The sequence below is a fragment of the Bacillus rossius genome, chromosome 3 (genome assembly GCF_032445375.1).
Source record: "Bacillus rossius redtenbacheri isolate Brsri chromosome 3, Brsri_v3, whole genome shotgun sequence".
NCBI classification, from domain to species: Eukaryota; Metazoa; Arthropoda; class Insecta; order Phasmatodea; family Bacillidae; genus Bacillus; species Bacillus rossius.
The window spans coordinates 19470140-19477227 of NC_086332.1; the positions used below are offsets into that span (position 1 = coordinate 19470140).

General features: G+C 36.1%; 1 long non-coding RNA gene across 1 annotated transcript; it reads right to left on the reverse strand.

Moving 5' to 3' along the window:
• Positions 1-207: 207 nt before the first annotated feature.
• LOC134530312 (uncharacterized) lies at positions 208-6342 on the reverse strand. The gene is made up of 2 exons (XR_010074801.1): positions 5482-6342; positions 208-3245 (listed from the first exon to the last, which is right to left on the reverse strand). It is a non-coding gene; the product is annotated as an uncharacterized LOC134530312 (long non-coding RNA).
• Positions 6343-7088: the final 746 nt, after the last annotated feature.

Here is a 7088-nt window from a genome sequence, read left to right on the forward strand (position 1 = left end):
TAGAAACAACTCGCTTGGCATCAACTAGTCTTAACTTCATAAAATACTTTACTGTACCTAGGATCATAGGTTCGTCATCCCGTACAGGATGTCTGGTGAGAGCTGAACTAAGGAGATTTTGCAAAATAACATAATACTTAATTAAAATTATTTTATTCTTAAAGTCAAATACTCAACATCATTTTAAAGAACATTTAAATAGCGGGATTACAATTTAAAACAATAATCTCTTTACTTCCTTAACGATTGAACGACCTTACAAGAGAGAGAATGAGAGAACTTCACTAAACACTTCCCTAGTCCTTCCGAATACCTCAAATCATAATTAATACTTAAAATTAAAACAAAGATAAGTCCATACTCACATTTTCCGAAAAGCCTTTCTTGATCGATTACTTTAAAAAAATAACGTAGGGGCCTCTCCTGCCCTTGAAATCCCGAACGAACATTACATTTTAAAAACTATGACGCGTGACCCCTGACGAGGGCCATAGCCTCCGCCCGAAAGCTTGACGACTACATTATGACCTAACTTAAATTAAACGACTCGTGGCCTCTGGCGTCGACCATAGCTTCCGCCCGAAAGCTTGAATTCCTACATCACGAACGAACTAACAACTCGTGACCACAGGTGAGACGCATAGCCTCCGCCTGAGTAAGCTTGAATTCCTACATCACGAACGAACTAACAACTCGTGACCACAGGTGAGACGCATAGCCTCCGCCTGAGTGAGCCCCGAGTCACCAATCACTTGCGCTTAAATTCGCGCGCCCTGCCGCGCCTAGCATAACAAAAGCTCGTTATTGAAGTCAAATTTACTAAACAACTAACTAGAACATCTGGGAAGACTACCCCCCCTCTACCCCAATGTGCAGGCCACACCGCGCGGCTTGTTACGACAGCGCGCCCCAGTAACTGCGGCCAGTGGCTGCGCCAGCGCGCGGCCAAACAAACAAACAAAATTCTGCAAGCCCGCAGCGCGCCGCGCCGGCTCCGTGCCCCAATTACATGGTCACGCCACTTGCGCTGACGAGTGAACAGAGCAGCCAGCCCAGAGTCCCGTCAGTAAAGTCCCTAAATTTGATTTCAACAACCCTGCAAAATTTCAACCCGCGACATAACCCTCCCCTCACAGAGCTCGAGCCCCATCGAGCTACCTCAAAATTACAAATTGTCTTTTTCCATTAAACCATAACTATAAATTCCTCATTTCACAAAAATAATAATTTTCTTAGTTCCTTGCTGTCTGAACATACATCTAGATTCTGCATAAGATTTATTTTAAAACAACAAGTATTCATAAAATTAAATGTAAAACTTTTATCTGGTTTGTTCTCACAGGAACCTTCAGAGGCTCGAGTTCTCAATTCTAAAAAAATTGTTCTGTTAGTGAAGCTCTCTTTACAAATTAAATTACTGTTCTTAGTTTCTCAGTATTCGTTAAACAATGTGCAAATTCTTGATAATTATTATTATTTTTTTTTTTTCGGTTTCCGTTTATTACCATACTTCTTTCGTTCTTCAAAAAAAATTAAGTGTCCTTACAGTGTTTCAATTAATTAAACTCTTATCTCGTGAAGGTTGGTGCAACTCCTCGAAGTCAGTGTTGTCGAGAAGAGTAGCTCCCTGGGCTGGCCATCAGCAAACACCACTCAACTCCAACAGCTACTGGACTGGCTTCCAGGGCAGCTCACAACTTCTCCCCACATCTGCTTCGGAGTTGTGCCATCCTCATCACGAACAGATTACAATTCTGAAACATCATCAACAGGCATTACCATCACGCCTGACAAATACAAAACTAACTACTAAACTGCAATCGATGGGCAAGGATGCAAACACACAAAAAAATAAAATTAATTAATTCAACTGCTAACATAAAGTATCCCACCCTTAGCATAATCTAATCAGGCAAATAATTTGATAGGAAAAACTTAAGGAAGGGAAACATGACCTCCAATGATTTTCCCTACCTCTTGAGTCTTGATCTTCTCTATACAGCAAATAGTCCCCACGAAGTAACTGGGTTGAAGGTCAGTTCACATGACCCACCCATAACCTCTTCTACTCTTCTTTTCTTCTGGGGGCAACCACAATGCCCACCAATCTCTCTCCATGGTGCCGAACCAGCTATCCCATGAGAGTAAACAACGTAGTCAATAGAAGCGCAGAGGGGAAACACCAATCTCTGGCTTGTCGAGTCATAAAACTGCTTTATCTTCTTCTTCTTCTGAGTAAAAATATCTGACTAACCTTGCTTCTATTCTTCCAAACAGTAAAAGTTCATCAGGTATCTTCATGAAAGAAACATTCTAACTAATAATTCTTCATTTTTCTTCTTCTTTATTTCTGTTAGTTGTAATAGAAGGCCATGTTAGGGAGGTTATAGGGAAAAAGAGTGGCCAATTCCCACCCCATCACCCACCTAGATCATGACTAATTAACTTTTAAACTTTCTATTTCAAACAAATAAAAAAAAACATTTTTTTTTATTCAAACTTTTAAACTATAATTACTTTTACTTCATAACCTCAAAAGCTAATCAATAATTCTAAATGAAATTGTGATTTACTGCATCCTTGTTCCATCCGATCTGTTTGTTTATAACCTTTTTTTGTAAAGTATAAAATTTTCAAACATTACTAATTCAAAAAAAAATTAAATTCTGGTGTCCTTTGAGTTACAATTAACTTTACTATTTCTTAGCTTGAAATAATTTAAGTTTTCAGAACTATTTCATTGTCTAATTCACAACACTTAAAAATCAACTCAAAACAACAAATCATCAAAATCAATAAGATCATCTGACCTACCTATCAGTACTGTGAACTTGAACTGTTCGTACACATTTATAATAAGCTATTGTATTTAAATTCCAACCTAAATAAGGTTTAAAAAAACTACTAATCCCTCTGTAAATTAAGAAAATTAACTTTAAAAATTAAACTTAAGGTATTAGTTCTTTTTGACAGCTACCACAACTCACTAGTTCCATTACATTACTATAACCTAAAAAGTTCTGTAAATAATGTTTATAACAAAAAAAAAACTCCAGTTACTGTCTTCCATAAAAAAAATAAAACTTTACATGACCTTATTAATCTCCACTTGTAAGTCCATGGCTGCCAGCTTTCTCTTCTCTTGAATCTTCAGTCTTGGCTCTTGTTTCAGTGATCTTGTATCTTGTCTCTCGAACTCTTGTCATCTTGTAAACTGGACTGCTGCTCAGCTCATCTTAAGGAATCTGTAACAGTTTCAAAAATACATGTTAATTTAAATTACATAATTCCTGTTCTTTGGTCCTAAAAAAAAATTGTATTATTAGTACACATTACCCTGAAACAACATTATTATTCATTGTTTATTACTTAAAAAAAATGCTTTACCATAAAATCCTTTTTTGTTCTTTTCATTAGGCCTATTTATTTTCCTTCTTCTTAATTAAATTCTGCTTCAAATGTTAATCCTAACTTAAGACCTACCATCTATTTATTATTCATTACCTACATTATTTATGTTACCCTAAAATTCCCATAAGTTTCTAATACTTCCTATCAAAGACATTCTCTCTAAAAAAAAATTTACTTGTGACTCTTAACTTAACAAACTTAAAAAAAACTTTTACACTAGACTTAACTTATTATTCATTCTTAGTTACTAAATTTCTATATGTAAACTTTAGTACTTACAAACAAAAACTGCCTATTTCTCTCTACCTCTTAATCTCTTTCAATTATTACAATAATAATGTTACCTTGCATCTTTAAACTTTCTTCTTTTCAATTAAATTAGACATCTCATAACAATAAAAATTCTGCCTATACTCTTCTTATGGGTGTACAAACCAACAACAAAATTTCAAATTCTCAAGTTTCCTTATATTTAAATTATGCAATGCACATAACCTCTGTGGTGCCTGTACCCTTTTAGGCCTACCACCTTCTCCTCTCACAGCATGACTCTTATTCCTCGGGGTCTGTATTCACTGTTCCAAATCAAATATCTCAAATAAATTAAAAACAAATTTATTATTTTAAGAAAACAAAAATTTACATTGAATTTACTATGGAGCCTGGAAATCTTAATGTCTCACAGCAGCTAACATGACTAAATCCCATGGAACCCCAGGTTTACATAACCTGTGCCCAAAAATTTAAGCATACCAGGCTTTCTCTGCACTGGTTTTACAGCATCACACACTATTTAGGGCCCCTGATCTGCCATCAGTCCCAAGGAGTTTTCCCACAACCCCTCTCTACACAAGCGCCTACCACATTCCTCTCAATTGGCTATCGGTTTTACGGCATTCTTTTGGGATCCGACCATCAAGTTAGGGCTAATCGAACACTAAACCTCCATGCTTCCAAACTAATGTAAATCAATTAAATTTTCTCTGTAATTTCTTAAAATCCAAATAAAAATTATTCAAACATGCCCAAGAAACTTTCAAAAAAAAAATTCATAATCTTATCTTCAAACCCTTAAAATAAAAATAAATAGATTACTCTGTTTTCTCCTTAATAACTGTAAACTGTCAACAAATATTATGTCGTAAATTTAACTATGCTTACTGACTCTAAATCATAAAATCTCATTCGTCCTAATTAATAAACAACCAATTTCCTTGAGATCTCACTGTATCTCTCATACTCAAACTCCACTGGCTGAATATCTCAATAAATTCAAAAACAATTATCTAAACTCTTAAAGAAACTCCTCCCCAATTATTCAAATTACTTCACCTTATTTTATTTCATTACTTAAAACACCTTAAAAAAAAATTAATTAATTATCTAGCTATCTTCCATTATTATTTATTTACCGAACAAAACTTTCTCCTAAATTAATTTAGTAAAATTCAATTTCACATTAGGCAAGTACACTAACTCTCTACAGCAATGTTTCTCATTTCCCTCCTTCCTAACTGAATCCAATCTTACTTAACCTCCAGGGAATTTACCTCACAAAATAACCAAAAATTTCACTGTAGTGCCTATCTGCTATAGGCCCACTACACAGGGGGCTCTAACCCCACCAACAAACTTCATTGAAATGGTACCCTATTCCATACAGGATAGCCACTTCGGTACTACCATGGGGAACTCCTGCCCCAAACTACTCACAACTCTCAGGATTCTCCTGACCCTTAATTCCGTAGTCAGCCCATCTCCTATGGTCTGCGCTACAATTCCCTTTCTTCCCAGGGACACAACGCCTCACCTTAGGGTCCCTCGCCCTAATGAAAACATTAATTTTGTCTCTCTGTTCTTTTGGAGTAAATTCCCTCTACACACAAAATCTAGCCTTCCCAGTTTTCTCAATGCTTATCGATTTTATAGTGTACCTCCTTAATAATGTTTACAAATCCCAAAAAAATATTTTTAAAACCGAGGTAGGATTTAACTAACAAAAACATAAACAACTTACAACGAAACACTTCTAGCCTATACATCATACACTTCTTAAATTAAATTACTTACATACTGAAAGTTCCTCTTCTTCTAAAACACACTTAAATTTAAATTTATTTAACCAATAGTCTATTTTCTTATCGCTAAGTTACCGTACAGCTGATCAAAACAAGGTCACGGCCTGTCCACGTCTCCGTATGAGCCCGTGACGTCACCGAATTCCATCAGGTGCGCCAACCCTCGCTTGCGGTTCCTCCGTTCTCCGCTAGGTCTCAGCACCTCCCCGTCACGTGTTCACTCTGCCACGTCCACTGACGTGTCGTTCTGAAACAACTCTCAACATTTTTCTAATTAAAACAAAACATCACTATAAATTCTATAACTCTCTTTTACATAAACTCTCGTTTTCTCTTTAATTCCTTTCTAACGTTTATCCTTCCCTCGACTGATTTAATTCGTACGTCTCGTCTCCTACGCGCACGAAAACAAAACAAACTTCACTTGAAAATAATTCCTATTTACGACAAAAAACTTTATTTTAAATTATAATTCTCTTAACCTACAATCTTAAAATGAACTTCAATTAAATTAAACCACTTGCATTATCTCTAATAAGCATTTAACTTATAACGTATTCTCCTCACGTAATAATCCCCGATATAAATCTACAATAAATTCAACGACTTAAAACAACTTATCACTATAAACTTTATCCTTACAAGTATCCTCAAATAAACATCTGTTACGTCAAAAAAAAAATCTCAAAGACTTCCTCCACTATAGACTAAAATTCCGTAATCCTCTCCTCAAGTAAACTCTTAATAACCTGCTATCAGAAGCTGAAACTAACTTAATAATAAACATAAAAATCTACCTCTCTCTCTCTCCAGAAATAGAACCTACCCGGCGCCTCCACCATTTCTGTCACGATCCACTTTCGGAGGGGGGAGAGAATCGTAGCTCTTTACATAGAAACAACTCGCTTGGCATCAACTAGTCTTAACTTCATAAAATACTTTACTGTACCTAGGATCATAGGTTCGTCATCCCGTACAGGATGTCTGGTGAGAGCTGAACTAAGGAGATTTTGCAAAATAACATAATACTTAATTAAAATTATTTTATTCTTAAAGTCAAATACTCAACATCATTTTAAAGAACATTTAAATAGCGGGATTACAATTTAAAACAATAATCTCTTTACTTCCTTAACGATTGAACGACCTTACAAGAGAGAGAATGAGAGAACTTCACTAAACACTTCCCTAGTCCTTCCGAATACCTCAAATCATAATTAATACTTAAAATTAAAACAAAGATAAGTCCATACTCACATTTTCCGAAAAGCCTTTCTTGATCGATTACTTTAAAAAAATAACGTAGGGGCCTCTCCTGCCCTTGAAATCCCGAACGAACATTACATTTTAAAAACTATGACGCGTGACCCCTGACGAGGGCCATAGCCTCCGCCCGAAAGCTTGACGACTACATTATGACCTAACTTAAATTAAACGACTCGTGGCCTCTGGCGTCGACCATAGCTTCCGCCCGAAAGCTTGAATTCCTACATCACGAACGAACTAACAACTCGTGACCACAGGTGAGACGCATAGCCTCCGCCTGAGTGAGCCTGAATTCCTACATCACGAACGAACTAACAACTCGTGACCACAGGT